A 26,807-nucleotide genomic window follows, 5' to 3' on the forward strand; every position below is an offset into this window, starting at 1 on the left:
CCCCGGATGGTGAGCATAATATACAAGGATTTTCTCAAAGCTGCTAATGAGAACCATGATGAACTCGTACCTAGCCAGTTGGAATACCGGTGGAATACCCCACCCAGGTAGTGGCAGTACTGGCAACACTGGCTGCAGAAACCCATGGGGAGGGAGTCACACTCAGACAATCAGAGAGGGGGCCCTGCCGGCACAGAATAATCAAATGGTCTGACTGCACAGAGGTGCTTGGGAATATGGGTCACAACAGGGGACCAGCGTGTGTGGGTATTGGGGGGAAGGGGTTTATCCGAGCTCCATCTGATAGGACTAGATATTGGTTAATCAAATCTGTAGGTCGATCTATGGGTGGAAGGGGAGAGAGGGGCAGAGGTGTTTGTTTGAGATGGGTGGGGTGAGTGAGTGTATGCAACCCACATCTGTTGACAAAAATGTAGAATTCCAACTGCCAGTCCTTGTTATAGGTAACAATCCTCCGTAGAAGTGCTTATATTATTACGCATATTATTAGTCAATTGTGGGAAGAAATTAAGATATGCAAGATTATTTAATTTTTATTTTTTTATAATGATGCAGTACAACTGAGGTCAAGGCGTTCGAAATGATGTTGGCTGCGGATCTGGTTCTGTACTGTAGGTGGCACCATGTGCTCTTTTTAAAGGACGGGCCTCTATCTCTTAACCTTTTCACGTGTGAGTTACAAATATCTCTAACAGGACAGTTAACCAACGCTGTCAATTTGAAATTATTTTCTAACAACTTTTATTTTCTAACAACACTTTGAATTGAGGTGTGTTCCACCTCCTCATTAATTCACACAGAAGTAGCCCATTTCAGTGTTGCGGACAATTTATGTTTGAGGCGTTACTGAACTGGACAAGCTTCTCTCTTCGATGAAAGCCCAAGTACCTTCCCAGTGTTTCCCCAGATCAAGTATGCAGACATTAGCGGAGTCTAGCACAAACTTTTCCCCCTGGCACATTTTCTGGCTGGCGCTCTCATTGCCTTCATTGTTGTTTTCCTTAAAAATAATAACTTTGGACATATGTGCGTTCCTATCAACGCAAGTGCCTTATTTTCTGTATATCGTGTTGTCGTTTCTACTTTAGCATACCGTGCATTCGGAAAGTATTCAGACCACCTTTTCCACATTTTGTTACATTACAGTCTTATTCTAAAATTGATTAAATTAAACATTTTCCTCATCAATCTACACATAATACCCCATAATGACAAAGCGAAAACAGGTTTTTAGAAATGTTTGCACATTTATTAAAAATAAAAAACTGAAATACCTTATTTACATTTAATAAGTATTCAACCCTTTGCTATGAGACTTGCAATTGAGCTCAGGTGCATCCTGTTTCCATTGATTATCCTAGAGATGTTTCTAGATCTTGATTGGTCCACCTGTGGTAAATTCAATTGATTGGACATGAGTTGGAAAGGCACACACCTATCTACAGTGGGGAAAAAAAGTATTTAGTCAGCCACCAATTGTGCAAGTTCTCCCACTTAAAAAGATGAGAGAGGCCTGTAATTTTCATCATAGGTACACGTCAACTATGACAGGCAAAATGAGAAAAAATTATCCAGAAAATCACATTGTAGGATTTTTAATGAATTTATTTGCAAATGATGGTGGAAAATAAGTATTTGGTCAATAACAAAAGTTTCTCAATACTTTGTTATATACCCTTTGTTGGCAATGACACAGGTCAAACGTTTTCTGTAAATCTTCACAAGGTTTTCACACACTGTTTCTGGTATTTTGGCCCATTCCTCCATGCAGATCTCCTCTAGAGCAGTGATGTTTTGAGGCTGTCGCTGGGCAACACAGACTTTCAACTCCCTCCAAAGATTTTCTATGGGGTTGAGATCTGGAGACTGGCTAGGCCACTCCAGGACCTTGAAATGCTTCTTACGAAGCCACTCCTTCGTTGCCCGGGCGGTGTGTTTGGGATCATTGTCATGCTGAAAGACTCAGCCACATTTCATCTTCAATGCCCTTGCTGATGGAAGGAGGTTTTCACTCAAAATCTCACGATACATGGCCCCATTCATTCTTTCCTTTACACGGATCAGTCGTCCTGGTCCCTTTGCAGAAAAACAGCCCCAAAGCATGATGTTTCCACCCCCATGCTTCACAGTAGGTATGGTGTTCTTTGGATGCAACTCAGCATTCTTTGTCCTCCAAACATGACGAGTTGAGTTTTTACCAAAAAGTTATATTTTGGTTTCATCTGACCATATGACATTCTCCCAATCCTCTTCTGGATCATCCAAATGCACTTCAGACGGGCCTGGACATGTACTGGCTTAAGCAGGGGGACACGTCTTGCACTGCAGGATTTGAGTCCCTGGCGGCGTAGTGTGTTACTGATGGTAGGCTTTGTTACTTAGGTCCCAGCTCTCTGCAGGTCATTCACTAGGTCCCCCGTGTGGTTCTGGGATTTTTGCTCACCGTTCTTGTGATCATTTTGACCCCAAGGGGTGAGATCTTGCGTGGAGCCCCAGATCGAGGGAGATTATCAGTGGTCTTGTATGTCTTCCATTTCCTAATAATTGCTCCCACAGTTGATTTCTTCAAACCAAGCTGCTTACCTATTGCAGATTCAGTCTTCCCAGCCTGGTGCAGGTCTACAATTTTGTTTCTGGTGTCCTTTGACAGCTCTTTGGTCTTGGCCATAGTGGAGTTTGGAGTGTGACTGTTTGAGGTTGTGGACAGGTGTCTTTTATACTGATAACAAGTTCAAACAGGTGCCATTAATACAGGTAACGAGTGGAGGACAGAGGAGCCTCTTAAAGAAGAAGTTACAGGTCTGTGAGAGCCAGAAATGTTGCTTGTTTGTAGGTGACCAAATACTTATTTTCCACCATAATTTGCAAATAAATTCATTAAAAATCCTACGATGTGATTTTCTGGATTTTTTTCCCTCAATTTGTCTGTCATAGTTGACGTGTACCTATGATGAAAATTACAGACATCTCTCATCTTTTTAAGTGGGAGAACTTGCACAATTGGTGGCTGACTAAATCCTTTTTTCCCCACTGTATATAAGGTCCCACAGTTGACAGTGCATGTCAGAGTAAAAACCAAGCCATGAGGAAATGTCTAATCTACCCAAAATTACAACCAAATAATTGCAGCATTACAGCAAAAATGGAAGAGGAAAGTGGAAAAAGTAAGGAACATGTCTGTCGGCCCTGCATTAAAGACCATAATCGGTTAAAGAAAATTGTGATGAATAAAAAAGTATACCAGTTTCATTTAAGGACCAAAGGATTGACAGCCTTCCCATATAGATTGCAAAATAGTTGGGAAGAGATTTTTGACGTACCAATTCCAGGTGAAGCTGGTTGAGAGAATGCCAAGAGGGTGCAAAGCTGTCATCAAGGCAAAGGGTGGCTATTTGAAGAATCTCAAATATAAAATATATTTTGATTTGTTTAACATTTCTTATTTTGTTACTACATGACTCCATATGTGTTATTTCATAGTTTTGATGTCTTCACTATTATTCTACAATGTAGAAAATAGTAAAAATAAAGAACAAACCCTTGAATGAGTAGGTGTTCTAAAACTTTTGACCGGTAGTGTATATATACACACTACCGTTCAAAAGTTTGGGGTCAAAACTGATTGCGTTTGCACTAAATGACTAAAATGTAACTTAGAAATGTCCTTGATTTCGAAAGAAAATCAATTTTTTTGTCCATTAAAATAACATCAAATTGATCAGAAATACAGTGTAGACATTGTTAATGTTGTAAATGGCTATTGTAGCTGGAAACGGCTGATTTTTTATGGAATATCTACATAGGCGTACAGAGGCCCATTATCAGAAACAATCAGTCCTGTGTTCCAATGCCACGTTGTATTTGCAATTCCAAGTTCATCATTTAAAAATGCTAATTGATCATTAGAAAACCCTTTTGCAATTATGTTAGCACAGCTGAAAACTGTTGTGCTGATTAAAAAGCAATAAAACTGGCCTTCTTGAGACTAGTTGAGAATCTGGAGCATCAGCAATTGCGGGTTCGATAACAGGCTCAAAATGGCCAGAAACAAATAACTTTATTCTGAAACTCGTCAGTCTATTCTTGTTCTGAGAAATGAAGGCTATTCCATGCGAGAAATTGCCAAGAAACTGAAGATCTCGTACAATGCCGTGTACTACTCCCTTCACAGAACAGTGCAAACTGAAGCTGGCAGTTGAAGACCTGTGAGGCATCTGTTTCTCAAACTAGACACTCCAATGTATTTGTCCTCTTGCTCAGTTGTGCACTGGGGCCTCTCACTCCTCTTTCTCTTCTGGTTAGAGCCAGTTAACTTTTGAACGGTACTGTATATTTGCACAAAAAAAACATACAGTGCCTTGCAAAAGCATTCATCCCCCTTGGCGTTTTTCCTATTTTGTTGCATTACAACCTGTAATTTAAATTGATTTTTAATTGGATTTCATGTAATGGACATACACAAAATTGTCCAAATTGGTGAAGTGAAATTAAAAAAATTACTTGTTTCAAATTTTTTTTACAAATAAATAACGGAAAACTGGTGCGTGCATATGTTTTCACCCCCTTTGCTATGAAGCCCCTAAATAAGATCTGGTGCAACCAATTACCGTCAGAAGTCACATAATTAGATCACGTTGAGGGAGAGGTTGTTATCCTGGCACCACACGGCCAGGTCTCTGACCTCCTCCCTATAGGCTGTCTCATCGTTGTTGGTGATCAGGCCTACCACTGTTGTGTCGTCTGCAAACTTAAATGATGGTGTTGGAGTCGTGCCTGGCCATACTTAGTTGCAGTTACAATATGCTTAACAGTGCAAATATCATGGTACAGCTATATGGACACTCAATTATCATGTTGCTTCTTAATAGTAAGTTTACAAACATATACACTGCTCAAAAAAATAAAGGGAACACTAAAATAACACATCCTAGATCTGAATGAATGAAATAATCTTATTAAATACTTTTTTCTTTACATGGTTGAATGTGCTGACAACAAAATCACACAAAAATTATCAATGGAAATCAAATGTATCAACCCATGGAGGTCTGGATTTGGAGTCACCCTCAAAATTAAAGTGGAAAACCACACTACAGGCTGATCCAACTTTGATGTAATGTCCTTAAAACAAGTCAAAATGAGGCTCAGTAGTGTGTGTGGCCTCCACGTGCCTGTATGACCTCCCTACAACGCCTGGGCATGCTCCTGATGAGGTGGCGGATGGTCTCCTGAGGGATATCCTCCCAGACCTGGACTAAAGCATCCGCCAACTCCTGGACAGTCTGTGGTGCAACGTGGCGTTGGTGGATGGAGCGAGACATGATGTCCCAGATGTGCTCAATTGGATTCAGGTCTGGGGAACGGGCGGTCCATAGCATCAATGCCTTCCTCTTGCAGGAACTGCTGACACACTCCAGCCACATGAGGTCTAGCATTGTCTTGCATTAGGAGGAACCCAGGGCCAACCGCACCAGCATATGGTCTCACAAGGGGTCTGAGGATCTCATCTCGGTACCTAATGGCAGTCAGGCTACCTCTGGCGAGCACATGGAGGGCTGTGCGGCCCCCCAAAGAAATGGCACCCCACACCATGACTGACCCACCGCCAAACCGGTCATGCTGGAGGATGTTGCAGGCAGCAGAACATTCTCCACGGCGTCTCCAGACTCTGTCACATGTGCTCAGTGTGAACCTGCTTTCATCTGTGAAGAGCACAGTGCGCCAGTGGCGAATTTGCCAATCTTGGTGTTCTCTGGCAAATGCCAAACGTCCTGCACAGTGTTGGGCTGTAAGCACAACCCCCACCTGTGGATGTCAGATATCATGGAGTCTGTTTCTGACCGTTTGAGCAGACACATGCACATTTGTGGCCTGCTGGAGGTCATTTTGCAGGGCTCTGGCAGTGCTCCTGCTGCTCCTCCTTGCACAAAGGCGGAGGTAGCAGTCCTGCTGCTGGGTTGTTGCCCTCCTACGGCCTCCTCCACGTCTCCTGATGTACTGGCCTGTCTCCTGGTAGCGCCTCCATGCTCTGGACACTACGCTGTCAGACACAGCAAACCTTCTTGCCACAGCTCGCATTGATGTGCCATCCTGGATGAGCTGCACTACCTGAGCCACTTGTGTGGGTTGTAGACTCCGTCTCATGCTACCACTAGAGTGAAAGCATCGCCAGCATTCAAAAGTGACCAAAACATCAGCCAGGAAGCATAGGAACTGAGAAGTGGTCTGTGGTCACCACCTGCAAAACCAGTCCTTTATTGCGGGTGTCTTGCTAATTGCCTATAATTTCCTATAAAGTCTATTCCATTTGCACAACAGCATGTGAAATGTATTGTCAATTAGTGTTGCTTCCTAAGTGGACAGTTTGATTTCACAGAAGTGTGATTGACTTGGAGTTACATTGTGTTGTTTTAGTGTTCCCTTTATTTTTTTGAGCAGTGTATTATGGTAAGTATAATCAAAACTTGTATCTCATTATGGTAAGTGGTGAAATAAGTATAGCTAGTTAGAATTGTAATGGCTTAGCAGGTAATTAGAAATGACCATCAGTTGTTCCTGGCTGAAAGAGAAGGAATATAATATCTATTTTTTACAGGAAACTCATTCTACACCTTTAGACAAAGTTGTATGGAAAAATGACGGGGTGGGGGCTAAATATATTTCTCCCATGGGCAAAGAAACTCAAAAGGGGTGATGATATTAATTAACAATAATTTTGATCCGAATTTGCAAACTGTTCAAACAAATCCGCAAGGAAGGTGGATCCTTTTAAATATGCTATTGGACCGTAAATAGATTTGGCTCATGAATCAATATGGTCCAAATAATTATGATCCACGCTTCTTTGAAAATATATATATAATAATTTGTTGCGCTTACAGGCAATACGTGACTCCATTATTATGGTGGGAGATTATCATACGGTTTTAAGTACCTCAATAGACCGTAAAGGAAATCACACTACAAACACTTAAGGAAATTATGAATATTATGGATATATTGGAACTAGTGGAAATATGGAGGCTTAAATATCCTGATATACATGGTGGAGGCTCAACCAAGATAGTCGTCTTGACTACTTTCTTACGTCGTTTTCGCTGGCACTAAAAGAGTGTTGAAATAGGACATAATGCGGTCAGATCATCAAATAATTGGCATACACATTACTCTCACAGAATTTCCGCGAGGGCGAGGATATTGGAAATGTCATCAAAGCCTACTGGTTGACAACTTGTTTTTAACCAAGACAGAATAATTTATAACTGACTTTTTCCTACATACATAGGTACAGCAGATCCCCTTATTGTTTGGGACACTTTTAAATGTGCCTTTAAAAGGCCATTTAAAAGACAGAATATGTTAGAGGAAAAACAAAAAGAAATGGAGGAACTTATTCAAGAAAGATCAAGTGTAATATATTATTAAAATAAAGCGAACTGGATGGAATATGGGGAAAAATTCACAAAATTATTTTTGAATCTTCAACATAGAAATGCTACCAAAAATAATTTACTGAAACTTGTTACAAATGACGAAGTCATCCATGATTTACCAAACTATATTTTGAAAGAGGAAGCAAAGTACTTTAAGCATTTGTTTTCATTTGAGTCACCTCCATCTCCACTAACTGAAGTTAATTGTAAGGATTTTTTTCTATTAATAGTGTAAAATTAACAACTATACAGAAAGACTCATGTGGAGTCCTAATTACAGAGGTGGAACTTCTAGATGCAATTAAAGCCTTCAAGTCTGGGAAAACTCCAGGGCTGGATGGCATACCAGTTGAGGTGTATCAACTATTTTTGTATGTACTCAAAGGTCCATTATTAACATGTTTTAATCACTTCTATAAAATAATCTATCAGATAATCAGCAAGAAGGTCTGATTTCACTATTACTGAAACAGGACCCAGGTGGTAAATATAAAGATCCAGTCTACCTAAAAAAATGGAGAACCCTTACATAGCGCATAGAATTAAAAAAGGTATTGTCGGATATTATGAATCCTAATCAGACTGGTTTTTTTACATGGACGATACATTGGAGATCAATAAAACACTATGAAATATCTGGGAAACCAGGTCTGGTATTCATAGCTGACTTTGTAAAGGCCTTTGATAAAGTACAACTGGAATTTATTTATAAATGCCTGGACTATTTTAATTTAGGAGAATCTCTTACACAATGGGTTAAAGTTATGTACAGTAACCCTAGGTGTAAAATAGTAAATAACATCTACTTCTCAGAAAGTATTAAATTGTCAAGAGGAGTAAAAAAATGTTGTCCACTATCGGCATATCTATTTATTATGGCCATCGAAATGTTAGCTATTAAAATCAGATCCAACAATAATATCAAGGGGTTAGAAATCCAGGGTTTAAAAACAAAGGCGTCATTGTACGCTGATGATTCATTTTTTATTTTAAATCTGCAAATTGGATCCCTGTACAGCCTCACTGAGGACCTAGATAATGTTTCTAACCTCTCTGGATTAAATCTGAATTATGATAAGTGCACCATATTACGTATTGGATATTTTTTTTTTACAACTTTTACATTACTGTTTAGTTAACCAATAAAATGGTCAGACGGTGAACTGGAAATACTCTGTATTCATATCTCGAAAGAAAGAAATTATCTCACTGCATTACATGCTTATAGAAAGTTTGCCAAATAAGATACGATTTTGCTACCATGGAAAGACAACACCTGTCTATTTGTGGAAAAATCACCCTGATTAATTATTTTGTCATATCCCAGTTGACCTATTTACTTATGGCCCTGCCTACACCTAACGACTTGTTTTTTTAAATTATGTGAGCAAAACATATTCCACTTTATTTGGAACGGAAAGCCAGACAAAATTAAACTGGCCTATTTATATAATGAATATGAATTGAGGGCAGAAATGATTAAATATTAAAGCATTTGACCTCTCACTAAAGGCTTCAGTCATACAAAAACTATACTTAAAACCCTTTCAAACATACCAACAAACAGGTGTGATCATTCTACAGTGGTCCCCGCAGCGTACACTCAAACCGGTGTGATTAGAACGCTTATTTAGAACGTCCAGTTTTAATTGACGCAACATTCAGCATTTGAGCAAGACACACAGATTTTTCACAGAAACATTTTGCACAAACACACTCCTTACAAAGTTATGTCCTGAATGTGACACGTTTATTTTTGGATGCAATGTTCAGACATTCACAGAAGTAGCGACAGCATAACACAATCATCCAAACCGGAAAATGTAGGCTAAATTAGTCCTAGCGCTAACTGAGGAAAGATTGACGTAACACAAGCGGTCATATTTAGAGAACTCTCGGCTGATAGAAACCACAATATGAATTAGCTAATAGCAATTACTATTTATAATTCATCAGATCACGGTTGAGCTCACCATTGATCATAATAATTGAATAAAAAACACTTTCTAGAAATCGAAAGTAATCCGAAGATGGGTAGTTTTCGCGTCAACCAAAGATAATAAGAGGAGACAAGATGAGTTTGGTCTGTTTGCAGTATGCATGTTGAAGGGGGTGTGTCGTCTGCGATCATTCACTTCCGTAAGTTTATTAGAAAGATGAGTGAATCATTCCTTCACCTTTTTATAACATCTTTGGTCTGACAGACGTTTGTGACACCCAGAATGCATTATATAATGTCAACAAACATGGCGCCACACACAAATAGCTTAGCATTAGCTCATTATAATCAGTACAACCTTCACAAAAGTATTTTACACACATCCTAGGTGTCCATTACGATCTATGCAATAATCTGAATGCATTATTTGTCACCAGTACTTGAAAACGTGAATAAAACTGTAAATACATTATGCTCCATACATACATAACGTTACATACATACATACATACATACATACATACATACATACTGTATGCTACAGTAGAAACGACAACACGATATATACAGAAAATAAGGAACTTACTTTGATAGGAACACACGTCCAAAGTTATTATTTGTAAGGAAAACAACAATGCAACAATGCGAGCGCCAGCCAGAAAATGTGCCATTTCTTGCAAGACTGCACAAATGTCTGCATACTTGATGTGCGGATAAAATGGGGAAGGGCTTTCCTCGAAGAGGGAAGTTTGTCCGACTCAGTAAAAGCCTCAAATATAAATTGTCCGCAACACTGAAATGGGCTACTTCTATGTGAATTAATGAGGAGGCGGAACACACCTTAATTGAAACTGTTGTTATAAAATACAACTTGTTAGAAAATAATTTGAAATTGACAAGTTGAAACATAGCCTACAGATAACTGTCCTGTTGCGTAACAATCAAATTTTGGAACAGTGAGTGCATCCTGACATCACGTGCATAAAACAACTCACGCTGGTGCGACCGTTAGAGATATTTGGAACTCACATGTGAAAAGGTTAAATCCGAACTGGTTCTCTAGCAGATTAGTAATAATGGGTATGGCCCTTTTCCCTTCACTCAGATTACAACCTCTCACTTTCGGTTATTTGAAAATGAAATAATCTCAAAAATAGCGCTATTTTTAAAACAAGCAATAGAAAGCTGGTTGCAATTTCAGTTTAATCCACCAGAAAAGACAGAACAAATATTTGAACAAATATACTAATTGATATAAAAACATTTTTTTTTTTTTTTTTTTTAACGGTATAATCTTTGTAAATGATATCATAAATAGGGCTGGTGGAGTTGTCACACATGCAGCTAACAAAAATATATGGAAATGTCTGCTCTATCCAAAATTACAACCAACTGATTGCAGCATCACCACAAAGATTGAGGAGGCAAGTGGAAACGGGAGAAGGTAAGGAACTTGTCTGTCGGTCCAGCATTAAAGACCAAAATTGGGTAAAGAAAATTGTGATAAATAAAAAAGTATGCCAGTTTCATTTAAGGACCAAAAAACTGACAGCTGCGCCAAACAGGTCGCAAAATAGTTGGGAGGAGATCTCCGATGTGCCAGTTCCATGGTAAATGGTCTATGAACTGATACACAAAACAACGGATTCAAATCTTAGAGTTTTTCAATTTAAATTACTATACAAAATTCTTGCAACCACTAGAATGTTTTATATATGCAGGATAAAACCATCCCAGCTCTGCAGATTTTGCTGCAAAGAGACAGAATAATTAGATCACTTGTTTTGGCCCTGCCCATATGTAGCTTGTTTTGGTAACAGGTTCAGGAATGGCTGAAGAATTACAACATTTACATGGAGCTAACTCTGCAAATAGCCCTGCTGGTGATTTGAAAAGTCATAGTCAATCGCTGAATAATATAATAATCCTCTTAGCAAAGGTGTTTATCTTTAATATACAATCTGTAGAAATTATGAGAATAGAAAGGTTCAGAACTTTTGTGAAACATCACAGCACAGTGGGAAAATATATGGCAGCTAGAAATCAAAACTGGATGGTCTTCAGAGATAGATTGGAAAGGTTGAAGGTAGCTAAAGGCTGGGACTAAAAACAAACAAAAGATACTGTAACTAATGTAAAATATACTGTCCGTGGAATGTATGTAGTATGTATAAGCTGGAAGTGGAAGCCTAAGTATTGTTGTCCATTAGTTTACTCCAATTAGGGGAGGGGTGGTAGGGTTAGGGGAAAATAATAAAGAAGGAAAATATATTCAAATAAATATTTTTAAAATAATATATACTGTATATTTATATATATATATATATATATATATATATATATATATATAGGGATTGGAAATGATGCAGACAATTACATTGATAGAAGCCACAATCTATCTGCAATATTAAAGCTGATCTACCCCCTAAAAAAAAAGAGTGTAAACAATGCAAGCCAAAAAAATAGAAAAAAGTGAGATATGGCATGGAATATATTGATTTACAGTAGTAGTACACTGATAGGTTACTGATACAGTTTAGAGATGACATTTGCAGATCGAGAGAGACAGAGAGAGAGAGAGAGAGAGAGAGAGAGAGAGAGAGAGAGAGAGAGAGAGAGAGAGAGAGAGAGAGAGACATGGTGTCCGGGGTGAGTATTAGAGATGCAGCCAACATGGTAATAGCGGCTGTGTGTGTGTGTGTGTGCACGTTGAGAAAATGAGCATGAATGATTTAGGGTGGAGGATGGGTCCCAAACGAGCAGCTATCTCATGACTGATGATGTTTGTGTGTTTGAGAGCCATTAGGCAGCTGTTTTCAGGCATGACGCTAGGCAGGCACAGGAGGGAGAGGAAGAGAGGGAGGGAGGCAGGAAGTGAGAGGGGAAGGGAGGAAAGGAGGGAAGGAGGATAAGAGAGAGAGGGGTAGAGTGAGGGATGGCATTAGGTAGAGGGGATGATATGGAGGAGGAGAGAATGGAGAGAGGATCAAGAGAAAGACGGGCAGAGGAGAGTGGAGGGAGAGAGACTGAGGAACAGTGACACGAGATAGAGTTGGGTGCACAGGTAGGTCTCAGTGTACCTTGATCATGTGTCTGTGTATGGGAGCCAAAATGTGTTACTGTTTACCCAACCTATGTTATATCACTTTGCAATGAAGACTTTGTCCTGAGGGACATTCTCTCACTTTGCACTCAAACAGATCCGTAACACTAGCTGTTTGTGTGTGTGTGTGTTTGTGTGTGTGTGTGTGTGTGTGTGTAAGGTAGCACAACAACTTCAGTTACACCTCAACTAACACAAGTGAAATGCACAACACACTCAGGAGGGGCAGACAGAAACGAAAGACAGAGAGAGAGAGAGAAAGTATATCTCAGTTCTCTGACTCAAAACAAAACAGCACCAAACAGAGAGAAAGGTTTGCAGAGAGAAAAAAATCAAGAAAAAGCCTCCCACGATAACATGAGTCATACTAGAGAAAGACTCAGTGCAACAAACAAACAAATGTCTAGAAAGGGTTACTGGGCGGAGACAGGCATCCTGGGGAAACAAACTGAGGCAGAAAACAAATAATAGTTAATCAGAATAAACTATACACTATGTATGGAGAATTCTCTTTGGCCCATCTACATTGATGTTTCAACAGCGTTTGACTCATCTCTGTGACACAATTCTCCAATCTGTACTAAAAAGCTTTTTTTAATGGAGTCAAGCAATCTCGACTGATGGCACCCATTTAAGATGTATTTTCACCAGAAGAAACACCTTCAATTACCTATCTACACGACTGGTTTACAGGATTTCACTGCAAAACTTGGGATACAGTACATTACTTTTTCAATTGAGTCTTATCAATCTAATCTGAGTTCCGAGTTAGAATTTGAGCCAGTTAACACAGAGGGATCTGAGCATGGCGACGAGATGAGGGTTTATAATGTCCACTAGTTCCCTGTCCCTTTAAAAGCTTGTTTAATGCTAAAAAAAAGCTAGCCTAATGCCAAAAAAAAGCTAGCCTAATGCAAAAAAAAAAGCTAGCCTAATGCTAAAAAAAATGCTAGCCTAATGCTAAAAAAAAGCTAGCTTAATGCTAAAAAAAAAGCTAGCCTAATGCTAAAAAAAAAAGCTAGCCTAATGCTAAAAAAAAAGCTAGCCTAATGCAAAAAAAAAAAGCTAGCCTAATGCTATTGCTAGAGGACTCTCCAGGAGTGATAAGTATAGTTTTCGTCTTTATCTGTTGTTGTTTAGTACTGTCTTTTTACTAGCTAGGGCCATCTACTTTAAGTGCTGCCTGTCTTCCCAGTAGCCTACTTGGTGTGTGAACTGCTGACTGCTCATAATTTGCAGATGATTGTTGACACATCAACCAGGATTAAGGGGCAGGGCAATTTCTGACTGTTGTTGTTTTCGTAATCATTATCTCCCCTGTTTTCTCAGCGGCGGTCTCGTTGCAAAATGAAGACTGTTCTGTGGAGTTGTTGGAGGAAGGAAAGAGAGGAAGGCTCCACACCACTTGAGTATCTTACCTAGATATTTTATGATAATCTAATTTTGCTCTTTTGTAGCTTTGGCAACTACACTACACTGCTCGTCGAACATCTCATTCCAATATCATGGGCATTGCTATAACAGCCTCCACTCTTCTGGGAAGGCTTTCCACTAGATGTTGGAACATTGCTGCGGGGACTTGCTTCCATTCAGCCACAAGAGCATTAGTGAGGTCGGGCACCGATGTTGGACGATTAGGCCTGGCTCGCAGTCGCTGTTATAATTCACCCCAAAGGTGTTCGATGGGGTTGAGGTCAGGGCTCTGTGCAGGCCAGTCAAGTTCTTCCACACCGATGTCAACAAACCATTTCTGTATGGACCTCGCTTTGTGCATGGGGGCATTGTCATGCTGAAACAGGAAAGGGCCTTCCCCAAACTGTTGCCACAAAGTTGGAAGCACAGAATCGTCTAGAATGTCATTGTATGCAGTAGCATTAAGAATTCCCTTCACTGGAACTAAGGGGCCTAGACCATTATTCCTCCTCTACGAAACTTTACAGTTGGCTCTATGCATTGGGGAAGGTAGCGTTCTCCTGGCATCCACCAAACACAGATTTGCCCGTCGGACTGCCAGATGGTGAATCGTGATTCATCACTCCAGAGAACACGTTTCCACTGCTCCAGAGTCCAATGACGGCAAGCTTTACACCACTCCAGCCGACGCTTGGCATTGCGCATGGTGATCTTAGGCTTGTGTGCGGCTGCTCGGCCATGGAAACCCATTTCACAAAGCGCCCAACCAACAGTTATTGTGCTGACATTGCTTCCAGAGGCAGTTTTGAACTCTTATATTTACATTTTAGTCATTTAGCAGACGCTCTTATCCAGAGCGACTTACAGTTAGTGAGTGCATACATTTTCATACTGGCCCCCCGTGGGAATCGAACCCACAACCCAGGCGTTGCAAGTGAGTGTTGCAACCAAGGACAGACGATTATTACGGGCTGCGTGCTTCAGCATTCAGCGGTCGCATTCTGTGAGCTTGTGTGGCCTACCCCTTCGTAGCTGAGCCGTTGTTGCTTCTAGATGTTTCCACTTCACAATAACAGCACTTACAGTTGACCAGGGCAGCTCTAGCCGGGAAATTTTACAAACTGACTTGTTGGAAAGGTGACGGTGCCACGTTAAAAGTCTCTGAGCTCTTCAGTAAGACCATTCTACTGCCAATGTTTACATATGGAGATTGCATGGCTGTGTGCTCGATTTGATACACCTGTCAGCAACGGGTGTGGCTGAAATAGCTGAATCCACTATTTTGAAGGGTTGTCCACATACTTTTGTATATACAGTTGAAGTCGGAAGTTTACATACACATTCCGACTTCAACTGTACAGTGTATGTGTGTGTTTTCTAAACCTGTTCACTCCTCTCTCTGTAGGCTTTAAAGACGCTCCCCACCCCTTGGCTGCAACCCTTCTAATTTAGTGTACCCATGGGGAATTCCAGGTCCCTGGCAGCGTTTGGAACTGCCGGTCTACGGTCAAGAACGCCAAGTTCATCTCAGCCTATGCTGCCCTTCAATCCATTGCCCTCCAATCCATTTTAGGCCACGATGGAGACATGGATCACCTTAGAGAACACTGCTACTCCAGCTGCTCTCTCTTCATCCGACTACGTTTTCACTCATAGTCCGAGAGCATCTGGTCGAGATTTTCTTATTTTCTCCCTCTCACCTGTCCATCTCCTCATTTGAATTCCATGCTGTCACTGGTCCACTCAAGCCACTCACATTGTCATATATTGCCCACCAGGTGCCCTTAGAGAGCTTGACACCTTGATAAGATAATTTCCTGAAAATGGCTCACCGCTCTTCGTACTTGGCGACTTCAACCTCCCGACGTCTGCTTCGATTAATTGCTTTCCAACTCTCTCTTTCCCCTCCTTGCCTCTTTTGACCTCACCCTTTCCCAGTCCCCTTCCACTCACAAGGCAGGCAATACTCTTGACCTCAACTTTACTAGAGGCTGTTCGCCTACTAATCTCACTGCAACCTCTCTCCAGGTTTCTGATCACAAATTTGTTTCCTTTTTTGTCTCCCTTTCCTCCAACCCTAGCTACTCAGCTGGGTCATGCGCCTTCGATGGTCATGCGCCTTCGAAATCTTCGCTCTCCCTCTCCCACTACGCTCTCCTCTTCTATCATCTCTCCCTTCTGCTAAATCCTTCTCCCTCCTGTCTCCTGATTCTGCCTCTTCGACCCTACTCTCCTCCCTTTCCGCATCCTATGACTCGCATTGTTCCCTTTCCTTCCGTCCGGCTCAGCCTTCCCCTCCTACTCTGTGGCTGAGTGACTCATTGCGAGCTTAGAAAACAGGGCTGCGGGTAGCTGAGCGAAAATGGAGGAAAACTAAACTTCCGGAGGACCTATCATCCTTTCACTCCCTCCTCTCTACCTTCATCTGTATCCGCTGCTAAACCCAGATTCTATCACTCTAAATTTCAAGCTTCTGCCTCTAACCCTAGGAAACTCTTTTTCACCTTCTCCTCCCTCCTTAATCCTCCACTCCCTCCCCCTCCTTGTGGACGATGGTCAACCACTTTGAAAAGAAGGTTGACGACATCCGACTCCATCCCCTCCTCCCTTCTCCAGACCTCTGGAGACCTTCTCCCATTCCTCACTTCCCTCATCAACTCATCCCTGACCACCGGCTTAGTCCCCTCTGCGTGCCTGGCAGATATCTCAGCTTGGATGTCGGCCCACCACCTCAAGCTTAACCTTGACAAGACAGAGCTGCTCTTCCTCTCGGGAAAGGCCTGCCTGCTCAAAGTCCTCTCCATCACGGTTGACAACTCCACGGTGTCCCCCTCCCAGAGTGCAAAGAACCTTAGCGTGACCCTGGATAACACCCTGTCGTTCTCTGCAAACATCAAAGCAGTGACTTGCTCCTGCAGGTTCATGCTTTACAACATCCATAGTGTACGACCCTACCTCACACAGGAAGCGACGCAGGTCCTAATCCAGGCACTTGTCATCGCCCATCTGGACTACTGCAACTCGCTGTTGGCTGGGCTCCCCGCTTGTGCCATCAAACCCTTGCAACTTATCCAGAACGCTGCAGCACACCTGATGTTCAAGGGCGGCAGGTAGCTTAGTGGGTAAGAGCGTTGTGCCAGTAACCGAAAGGTCGCTGGTTCTAATCCCCGAGCCGACTAGGTGAAAAATCTGTCGATGTGCCCTTAAGCAAGGCACTTAACCCTAATTGCTCCTGTAAGTCGCTCTGGATAAGAGCGTCTGCTAAATGACTAAAATGTAAAATGTAAATGTAAACCTTCCCAAGTTCTTCCATATCACCCCGCTCCTCTGCACACTCCACTACAAGACCATAGTACTTGCCTACGGAGCAGCAAGAGGAACTGCCCTGCCCCTCCCTACCTTCAGGCTATGCTCAAACTTTACACCCCAACCCGAGCACTCCATTCTGCCACCTCTGATCTCTTGGCCCTCTCACCCCTACGGGAGGGCAGCTCCCGCTAAGCCCAGTCCAAGCTCTTCTCTGTCCCTGGCACCCCAATGATAGCTACTGTATTGAGGAGAAATGTACTTACTATGACTGTGATATGTGGTTGTTCCACCTAGCTATCTTAAGATGAATGTAAGTCGCTCTGCATAAGAGCGTCTGCTAAATGACTAAAATGTAAAATATAATGCTGGGAGAGGCAGACAGACGAGACAGACTCAGGCTGCCTGTGTCAGATAAAAGTCTCTCTCCTCGTTCTTTTTCGGGTGCGAGAGAGGGGGCAAGCAGGGAGGCGGGCGGGCGGGGGATGGGGCGGTGGTTGTGTGGTGAGCAAGGGGAGGGAGTTGTGAGGCGATACAGACAGCGGCGGCTGTTGCCCAACCAGCCAGCCAGCCCCAGTTTCATAATCTCTGTTGACAAAACAGATGCGCAGCGCGCCCCGGTCAGATCATGTAAACTCCCAGTAGGAACATGAGACAGACAGACCTGCAGTCTACAGACATGCTGATGTTTAGCTCACTGCTTTGACAATGACTGGCTGTAGTCAGGTTGGTGACCTCCACTATAATCAGCCCATACCGGCCAAAGTTAGGAAAAATCCATAATCCATATTGCATTGGGTCGATACTAGAGAATGGTTGGTATGCAGGACTGACTGAGGCATCATAGGTAGAGGAGTCTTTCTGGTGATCTAAATCCGTGTGACACGATGCGGCAGAATCCCAGAGTCACCTGCAGATATCCCGCTTCTCTCCTCTACCCCCTCCTCTCCATAACCATCATTCTCTCCTCCCTTTCTTCCCCTGATCTACTCCTCTCCTCCCCCTGCTCTCTCTATACCACCTCTATAGGCATACTTTCCCTCATATCCACCTCCACCTCTCTTCCTACACCACCACCATCCCGCTCTTCTCTTGTGTGCGGGTGTGTTGCTGTCACCTGCAGACTAGGGTAAAGATTAATGCTTTATTTCTGTCTCTATGGCAGGCAGAGCAGGGAGAATAATTTAATTTCTCCTGCTGTCTCCCCAGCAGCCTCTCTCTCTCTCTTTCCATCTTTCTCTCAACCTCCTTCTCTCTACCACTAAATCTGCCCTCCCTCTCGCTTCCCTTGCTTCTTTTGGCCTCTCTCGCTACCCTCTGTATCCCTCACCCAATCCTTCTTTCTTTCTCTTGAACCTGTACCATCTCTCAATGGAGAACGTTTTGAAATGCAATATGACAAATCCAAAATGGCTCCTGGAGTAATGGACCATCGATCTAAATGACCATGTCCTCTCTAGTCGCTCAACTTCTATGGTCTGGCTTGGGGAGTCAGGAAGAATGTTGTGTTGCAGAACAGACGAGCAAAAAGTAAACAAGAGAGGTCCCACTCCATTTTCACTCTCTGTCTACAACAAATTATAGGCCTAGTCCACCTAAACAGGTAACCATGCCAACAGCCGTGTGATGACACGTGACCCACCTTGTGACGGAGCCTGGAGTGGACGAGACGATTTCTCCCCTGGAGACAATGGTCCTATTCTGGACTGTTCTACTGGTCTTCTACGCTGGTGTCTATAGAACACACACACACACGGAGACAGACACAGAGAGAGAGATAATAAGCACTACTGATAGACATTTTATATTATGTTATGTTGTCAAAATGATGTTTATATTTTGGTGAATAACAGGGCTTGTTAATCAAGTTGTTAATGACCACCCAGGAAACATTAATCACATGGTAATGAGGAGCAGGAGACAGGCAGGCAGCCTGGAGCTTTCAGTAAACGTAGGACGCTTTGTGTGAATGCGCTCACACACACACACTCACACACACACACACAACAATAACTACACAACTTCTGCATCCCGAAAAAGGATGTGACATGACTTTGACTGGAAGTACAGAAGTATTAGAGAGAGACTGAGGAGTGAGCGGCTGAGCGCCTGTGAAACCAAGCCAACACGCACGAACAGACCACTGGCTTAGAGTAGACCGCCATCCTAACAATGTTGCGTTTTCATTTGTGTCCTGGTCTGAAATACAGATAAGAAGAAGCGCCTCGGAAGAAGAGAGTACTATCCTCTTGGGGAAAGGAGTGTGTAACCATGGTGAGAGGTAGGCGTTTCCATGACACCCTGTCGTCAGCGTGAGCGAGCGAGACAGCCAAGCCACCGGGATGTCTCATGTTCCTCTGTGGACGCGCATGTGAGTGCATGTGTGTGCGTGAGTGTGTGTGTGTGTGTGTGTGCACAAGCCTGCATGTAGAAAGAGTGGCTGACACTACATAAGGATGCAAGGGTGCATGTGCGTGTGAGCATTTCACTCTTAGTCTACACCTTATTGTTTACGAAGCATGTGACGAATAACATTTGATTCGATTTTTGTTGTGGTTTGGTGTGTGTAATGCATGAGTGTATGCATGTGAGAGAGAGAACGTGCCTGCATGTATAGGTTTGTACGTCAGTGAGAGTGTGTGCGTGTGAGTGTATGTGAGCACGTGCCTGTGTGCCATAAAACATCCAGCCTGACCGTTGGCTGCACCTCGTGATGAGGACCAGATTGGTGCTGTCAGGGGGTCTCTAGTTTGGGTGATGTATGGAGCCTCAAAACCAACAAAGACCCACCTTCAGTCGATAGGTTTCCTATTAATTGAGAGGGGAGAAATAGAGAGAAATAGAGTGAGACAAAGAGTGATTGGTTAACCAGAGTGGATTTATAGCATGTCCGTGACGAAGAGAAACTGACTTTGTTACACAAAAAAATGTTTTTACTTCCTTAGAGTGTTTAAGCGTTGGGGACAGAAATGGGACAGAGAGGCCTTCAGTGGGATCATTAACGCACCATTGTGCTCGACTCGCATCAACTCTGAGCTTTAGCAAAGAAATAAAGAACAGCGCTAATAAATGGTAGCTAGCTGCATGTGTTGCTTGTGTATAAATGTTAGGCCTTGAAGAGCAGTGAGAATGAGCTTAAGATGCATTGAGTGTGTGTTCAGCTTACAGGCACCGAGGCATGCGCTCGCTGAGTCTTTTCCAGACCCCTCCTCTCCTCTCATCTACTCTCTGTTTAGCTAACTCTGCTCCTCAATTACACCTTGCACAAAAAGAGCCTTTGCTTTAACTATAAAACAGTGTGTGTGCGTGCCTTTCTGCGCATGAAGCCGCCGCAGCAGCATATAACCAGACATATCACTAAATTATTCACATCATCTCACCTTGGTCTCGTTAAACAAACACCATTAAAGTCCAAAGTGATTTGAAGACAGATAAAGGATTGTTCCCCTCAATAATTACAGTCTTTAGATCCATTCTGCGCTCGGCGCCCGGTGGGTCCGCCTGTCATCCACGTTTGTCTCAACAACACAGCCCAAGGCTCAGCTAAATAATGGAGAGAATGTGGAAGAGGAGGAAAGGAGGAGAAAGAGATGATTTGGATCTCAGACTGGGACTGAGGGGAAAATCTGGAGAGTCAATTGGCGAGTCAGACAGTATAGAGGTAGGCAGGCTACAGGTGCAGCAGGAAAGCATGGTCTGCCTGCCTGCCTGTCCCTGGAAAGGATTGCCACAGGTAGAATTGGGAGATCAGTCTCAGTCAAAGCAGGAGAAGTCTATGTGTCCATCTGTCCATCGGCCTGTCTGTCTGTTGGCACCTGGAAGTCTGTCTGGTGTCCAAGAGAGCTTCAGTACGTATGGAGCACTACAGGTGGAGCCAGTGACATGATGTTGCATAACGGCAGGCAGCCAGCAGACACACCCCAATTCAAAACAGATCCATACCATAACGGACATTCACGTCAATGCAACTGCAGCTTTGGGGCAGAGCACATTTGTGTAGCGAGCAAACGACATACTAGAAATGTCCAATGATATACTCTCACACATACAGTAACAAACTCACCCATTCTGTCTCTCTGCTTACTCTTTCTACATCGTTCTCTAAGTATTTTTCCCTGTTCCACTGTCCATCCCTCCCTCCATTTCACACTCTCTCTCTCCATCTCATTCCTGTCTTTTATTATGGAACTCTGTCTTTTTCTCCTTCTGTCTGACTTTCTTTTTCTCTGTGTGTTCAGGCCCAGAATAAGGGAGAATGTTTCTGTATTAGCAAGCACACACAGACAGCCCAGTAAGGCCCACATACAGCTACAGTGTGTGTGTGTGTGTGTGTGTGTGTGTGTGTGTGTGTGTGTGTGTTCTCTGGGTGACTCTGCTTTAGCTGAGGCCCATTCGCCTCCAACAGAACCGGCACTTACACACTAGTAGAATAGGAGCCAAGCTACATCTTGGCACCTCGCCTCCCCTTAAACAAATCACACCACAGAGGTTAAAACAAAAAAATGGATCCAGAGCCCAGCTCAGCTCCACAAAAGAGGGGCTACTAGAGAGGGGGGAGTGAGGGAAGGCATTCTTAAAATCTATACTTTCCCCCTGTTCATAACAAAAAAGGAGCTTGTACAAAAACGGACCACTGACTCAATTCACGACATGAGACGCGGGTGATCATCTCCACTGTACTATGTCCCTAATTCCGGGCCAATCAGAAAGGGAGTAGCAACATTTGGACATTTGGAGACACAGTGAGTGCCTTCATTGGATGCTTTCCTTGAGTAACCCATTCAGTGTGAACAAATGAACACTGCAGAAAGCAAATATTTGGCTGTGACTAACTCTGTGTTTGGAACAAACACCATGACCAGACAGAGCCATGGCTCCAACTCTTACCAACAATACAGCCACAGACAGGGAAAATGTCACACTCCTCACAGAAAGAGGAGGGTGAAATAAAATAACTCATGTCTAGTCTCAGATCTGTATGTGCCTTAGGGGCAATTCCACGTAATGGAATTGCATGGAGACTCAGATTTTTCACTTTAAAACAAACAAAAACCAACATATTTAAATGTGTAACAAACCATACAACTCTATGCACAATGACTACTTTTAACAATTTCACTAAACATTTTACAAAAACACATTTACTTTATTGAACTACAGTAAGTGAAGTGGATTTACACCCAATAACAGAATTGCAGTAATGGAATATCATCATGGGTCCATGTTCTGTACTACACAGAAATGCATAATTATAGATATGAATGTCATTCTCTTTAAGGGTGATGTATCCTAATAGCTCCTTTGCATATTTGGATATTATTCGACACACTGGCTATTAATTTAATAAGCTCCCCAAACAAGACCAAATTTGGTTGGTCCGAACCAATCATAGACGTTAGGCTTGGACGGTATACCGCATATACGTATACCGGGGTATTTGGAAAAAGCCACGGGATGGTTTTTCAATTCCATCAATACCAATCCAGACTATTTATTTGAAGTTTTTCAATAAATTGGAATATTTGTAGCTACTTTTTAAGTTGATCCCTGCAGTCAACTTGTGCAATACGTTAGGACAGTGTTTCCCAACTCCGGTCCTCCAGTACCCCCAACAGTCCATATTTTTGTTATGGCCCCAGACAAGCACACCTGATTCTACTTGTCAACTAATCATCAAGCCCTTGACAAGTTGAATCAGGTGTTTTTGTCCGGGACTCCAACAACATGTGTGCTGTGGGGAGTACTGGAGGACCGGAGTTGGGAAACACTACCTTAGGAGATAAAGCAGATTGCGTTCTTCATTTCACCAGTCACATTATTTTACAATATGAAGTTCACCGTAGTTCCCCAGAACGAACAGTTGAGCCAGTCACGTGTTTGTTTGTAAATAGCACAACGGGAGACGGCGGGAGCTGGTGAGTCCATATCATTCTATATCTATCGGCGAGTCTCTGTTGTGCAGCGCACATGAGGTGATGAAGTTACACTTGTATGCAATTCACTACTAAATGTTTGCTAACTTATAAATAGCTCTGGAGGAGTTGTCTGTACAGCTGCCATTTTTTCCCTGTGCTTCCTACTAGCGTTTTCTTTCTCCTCCGTTCTGCTCTGTGTACACGTGCTGCTCATCCTTCAGAAAAGCATGCATCACAACTTTGTTCACGTGCACAATTTCTCGTTCACTTTCACTTGTATATGTCCACACGCACCGAAAATGACATTCGGTAGCTACTAGCTATGCTTGTGTAAACTTTATGAGCTGGATTTGCCGGTCTTTGCAATTTGTTTGTTTGTTTTCGCTCATTAAGCATTTAGCTAACAGCGTCTGTGATTTCGCTATTTGTTTGTGCTACATTTGTTAGCATTCTGGTAATAGAGGCCCAATGGACTTTTCTTGCATTCTTTGTGCCCTCTTGTGTGCTGTGCCGGTAATACCGTAAATCCCGGGATAAGAGAAGGATGGTATGACAATATGAAAATCTGGACACCGCCCAAGCCTAATAGACGTCTATGTTCCACAAGTTCGGACATCAAAGTACAGCACAGTAGAGATCAGTAGTGCACAGTACAGTAGTGTACTCAACTCTAGTGTGCTCTATTATGTACTGTACTCTATTCTACTCTATTGTACAGTACAGTACTATACTCTACTATTTGTACTTTACTTCACTGTACTCTACTGTACTGTGATCTCCAAACTTGGGCCTGGTCTGGACTGGACCAAATCTGAACCAATCATGGACATCTATGTTTGGGCCAAATCAAGGCCGGTCTGGACCAAACATCTACATCTGTGGATGTTGAAATTAAAGCCGGCCCGGACCGTACCAAATAACTATGTCTGTGGACATTGAAATCAAGGCCAGAAGACAGAGAAAAAGGAGGTTGTCCAGACTGTTTTCACACTTGCTTTAACCACCAGAGCACAGAAAAAGAAAGAAAACAGTTATGAACATAACAGTATGCCAGTGGAAGGGAAGACTGTAGCAGGTGACCCAATTCTCGTCTGTGACTACTATGATTACCCATTGTAGCCAATTTAATTGCAGTAATTCCATTAATGATATGGGGAAATTCTATTACCAATTTGTATACCAAATAGATACACTACATGACCAAAATTATTTAGGCCTGGCTCGCAGTCGCTTTTACAATTCATCCCAAAGGTGTTCGATGGGGTTGAAGTCAGTGCCCTGTGCAGGCCAGTCAAGTTATTTCACACCGATCTCGACGAAACAATTTCTGTATGGACTTCACCTTGTGCACGGGGGAATTGTCATGCTGAAACAGGAAAGGGCCTTCCCCAAACTGTTGCCACAAAGTTGGAGGCACAGAATCGTCTAGAATGTCATTGTATGTTGTAGCGTTCAGAACTAAGGGGCCTAACCCGAAATATGAAAAACATATTTCTAATACATTAAGACTTTTTTCTGGTCTATATTTTCTACGATTCCTTTTCCATCTGTTTGACCAGAAAGCAAAGCCTTTGCTTATTCCCCATATTTATGCTGGAAAATGGTTGAAACATTTTATATACAGTGCCTTGCAAAAGTATTCATCCCCCTTGGCGTTTTTCCTATTTGTTGCATTACAACCTGTAATTTAAATTTATTTTTTTTAATAGTCCAAATTGGTGAAGTGAAATGAAAAAAATAACTTGTTTCAAAAAATTCTAAAAAATAAATAACGGAAAAAAAGTGGAAAAGTGGTGCGTGCATATGTATTCACCCCCTTTGCTATGAAGCCCCTAAATAAGATCTGGTGCAACCAATTACTATCAGAAGTCACATAATTAGTTAAATAAAGTCCACCTGTGTGCAATCTAAGTGTCACATGATCTCAGTATATATACACCTGTTCTGAAAGGCCCCAGAGTCTGCAACACCACTAAGCAAGGGGCACCACCAAGCAAGCGGCACCATGAAGACCAAGGAGCTCTCCAAACATGTCAAGGACAAAGTTGTGGAGAAGTACATATCAGGGTTGGGTTATAAAAAAATATCAGAAACTTGGAAAAATTGAAAGAATATGGCACCACAACAAACCTGCCAAGAGAGGGCCGCCCACCAAAAAACTCACGGACCAGGCAAGGAGGGCATTAATCAGAGAGGCAACAAAGAGACCAAAGATAACCCTGAAGGAGCTGCAAAGCTCCACAGCGAAGATTGGAGTATCTGTCCATAGGACCACTTTAAGCCGTACACTCCACAGAGCTGGACTTAAAAAATAAGCAAATACATTTGGCATTCGCCAAAAGCCATGTGGGAGACTCCCCAAACATATGGAAGAAGGTACTCTGGTCAGATGACTAAAATTGAGGTTTTGGCCATCAAGGAAAACGCTATGTCTGGCGCAAACCCAACACCTCTCATAACCAACACCATACCCACAGTGAAGCATGGTGGTGGCAGCATCATGCTGTGGGGATGTTTTTCATCGGGATGGACTGGGAAACTAGTCAGAATTGAAGGAATGATGGAATGGTGCTAAATACTGGGAGATTCTTGAGGGAAACTTGTTCCAGTCTTCCAGAGATTTGAGACTGGGACGGAGGTTCACCTTCCAGCAGGACAATGACCCTAAGCATACTGCTAAAGCAACACTCGAGTGGTTTAAGGGGAAACATTTAAATGTCTTGGAATGGCCTAGTCAAAGCCCAGACCTCAATCCAATTGAGAATATGTGGTATGACTTAAAGATGGGCTCCCGAGTGGCGCAGCGGTCTAAGACACTGCATCTCAGTGCTTGAGGCGTCACTACAGTCCCCCTTGTTCAATTCCAGGCTGTATCACAACCGGTCGTGATTGGGATTCCCATAGGGCGTTGCACAATTGTCCCAGCGTCGTCTGGGTTTGGCCGGTGTAGGCCGTCATTGTAAATAAGAATTTGTTCTTAACTGACTTGCCTAGTTAAATAAAGGTAAAATAAAACATAAAATAAAAAAAGATTGCTGTACACCAGCGGAACCCATCCAACTTGAGGGAGCTGGAGCAGTTTTGCCTTGAAGAATGGGCAAAAATCCCAGTGGCTAGATGTGCCAAGCTTATAGAGACATACCTCAAGATACTTGCAGCTGTAATTGCTGCAAAAGGTGGCTCTACAAAGTATTGACTTTGGGGGGCGTGAATAGTTATGGACGCTCAAGTTCTTTTTTGTCTTATTTCTTGTTTGTTTCAAAATAAAAAATGTTTTGCATCTTCAAAGTGGTAGGCATGTTGTGTAAATCAAATGATACAAACCCCCCAAAAAATCCATTTTAATTCCAGGTTGTAAGGCAACAAAATAGGAAAAATGCCAAGGGGGGGTGAATACTTTCGCAAGCCACTGTATGCCTTATTTTCTCAAAAATATAGATTCAGCTTTCATTTGACACTAGATTTGATATGCTCCTATGAACTTCACGTTGGTGCTCATGGGTCCTTTTACATGGAAATGCCCTTAGTGAACTTCTCTGACTATCACTGCCATGCCATAATATCTGATCTAGGGCCTGGTTAAGGTAACTCTTCACTGCCGTCTTGAGAACAGGAATAACTCTGCTAGCAGGCAGCAGCCCAAGGTGTGTCTACTGTGGCTGCCACCAAACCTCCAT

General features: G+C 42.5%; 1 protein-coding gene across 2 annotated transcripts in view; it reads right to left on the minus strand.

Moving 5' to 3' along the window:
- LOC121538534 (nuclear receptor coactivator 3) overlaps positions 1–26,807 on the minus strand; it is a 104,720-nt gene that overhangs the window by 29,762 nt on the left and 48,151 nt on the right. The window contains exon 2 of one of the 2 annotated variants that reach the window (XM_041846657.2): positions 18,858–18,949. The exons of the other annotated variant lie outside the window; for it this stretch is intronic. The gene's annotated coding sequence lies outside the window, so the exon portion shown is untranslated. The remainder of the gene's footprint in view (positions 1–18,857; positions 18,950–26,807) is intronic. 2 annotated transcript variants of the gene reach the window in all.

This window comes from Coregonus clupeaformis, chromosome 24 (genome assembly GCF_020615455.1).
Source record: "Coregonus clupeaformis isolate EN_2021a chromosome 24, ASM2061545v1, whole genome shotgun sequence".
Taxonomy (NCBI): Eukaryota; Metazoa; Chordata; class Actinopteri; order Salmoniformes; family Salmonidae; genus Coregonus; species Coregonus clupeaformis.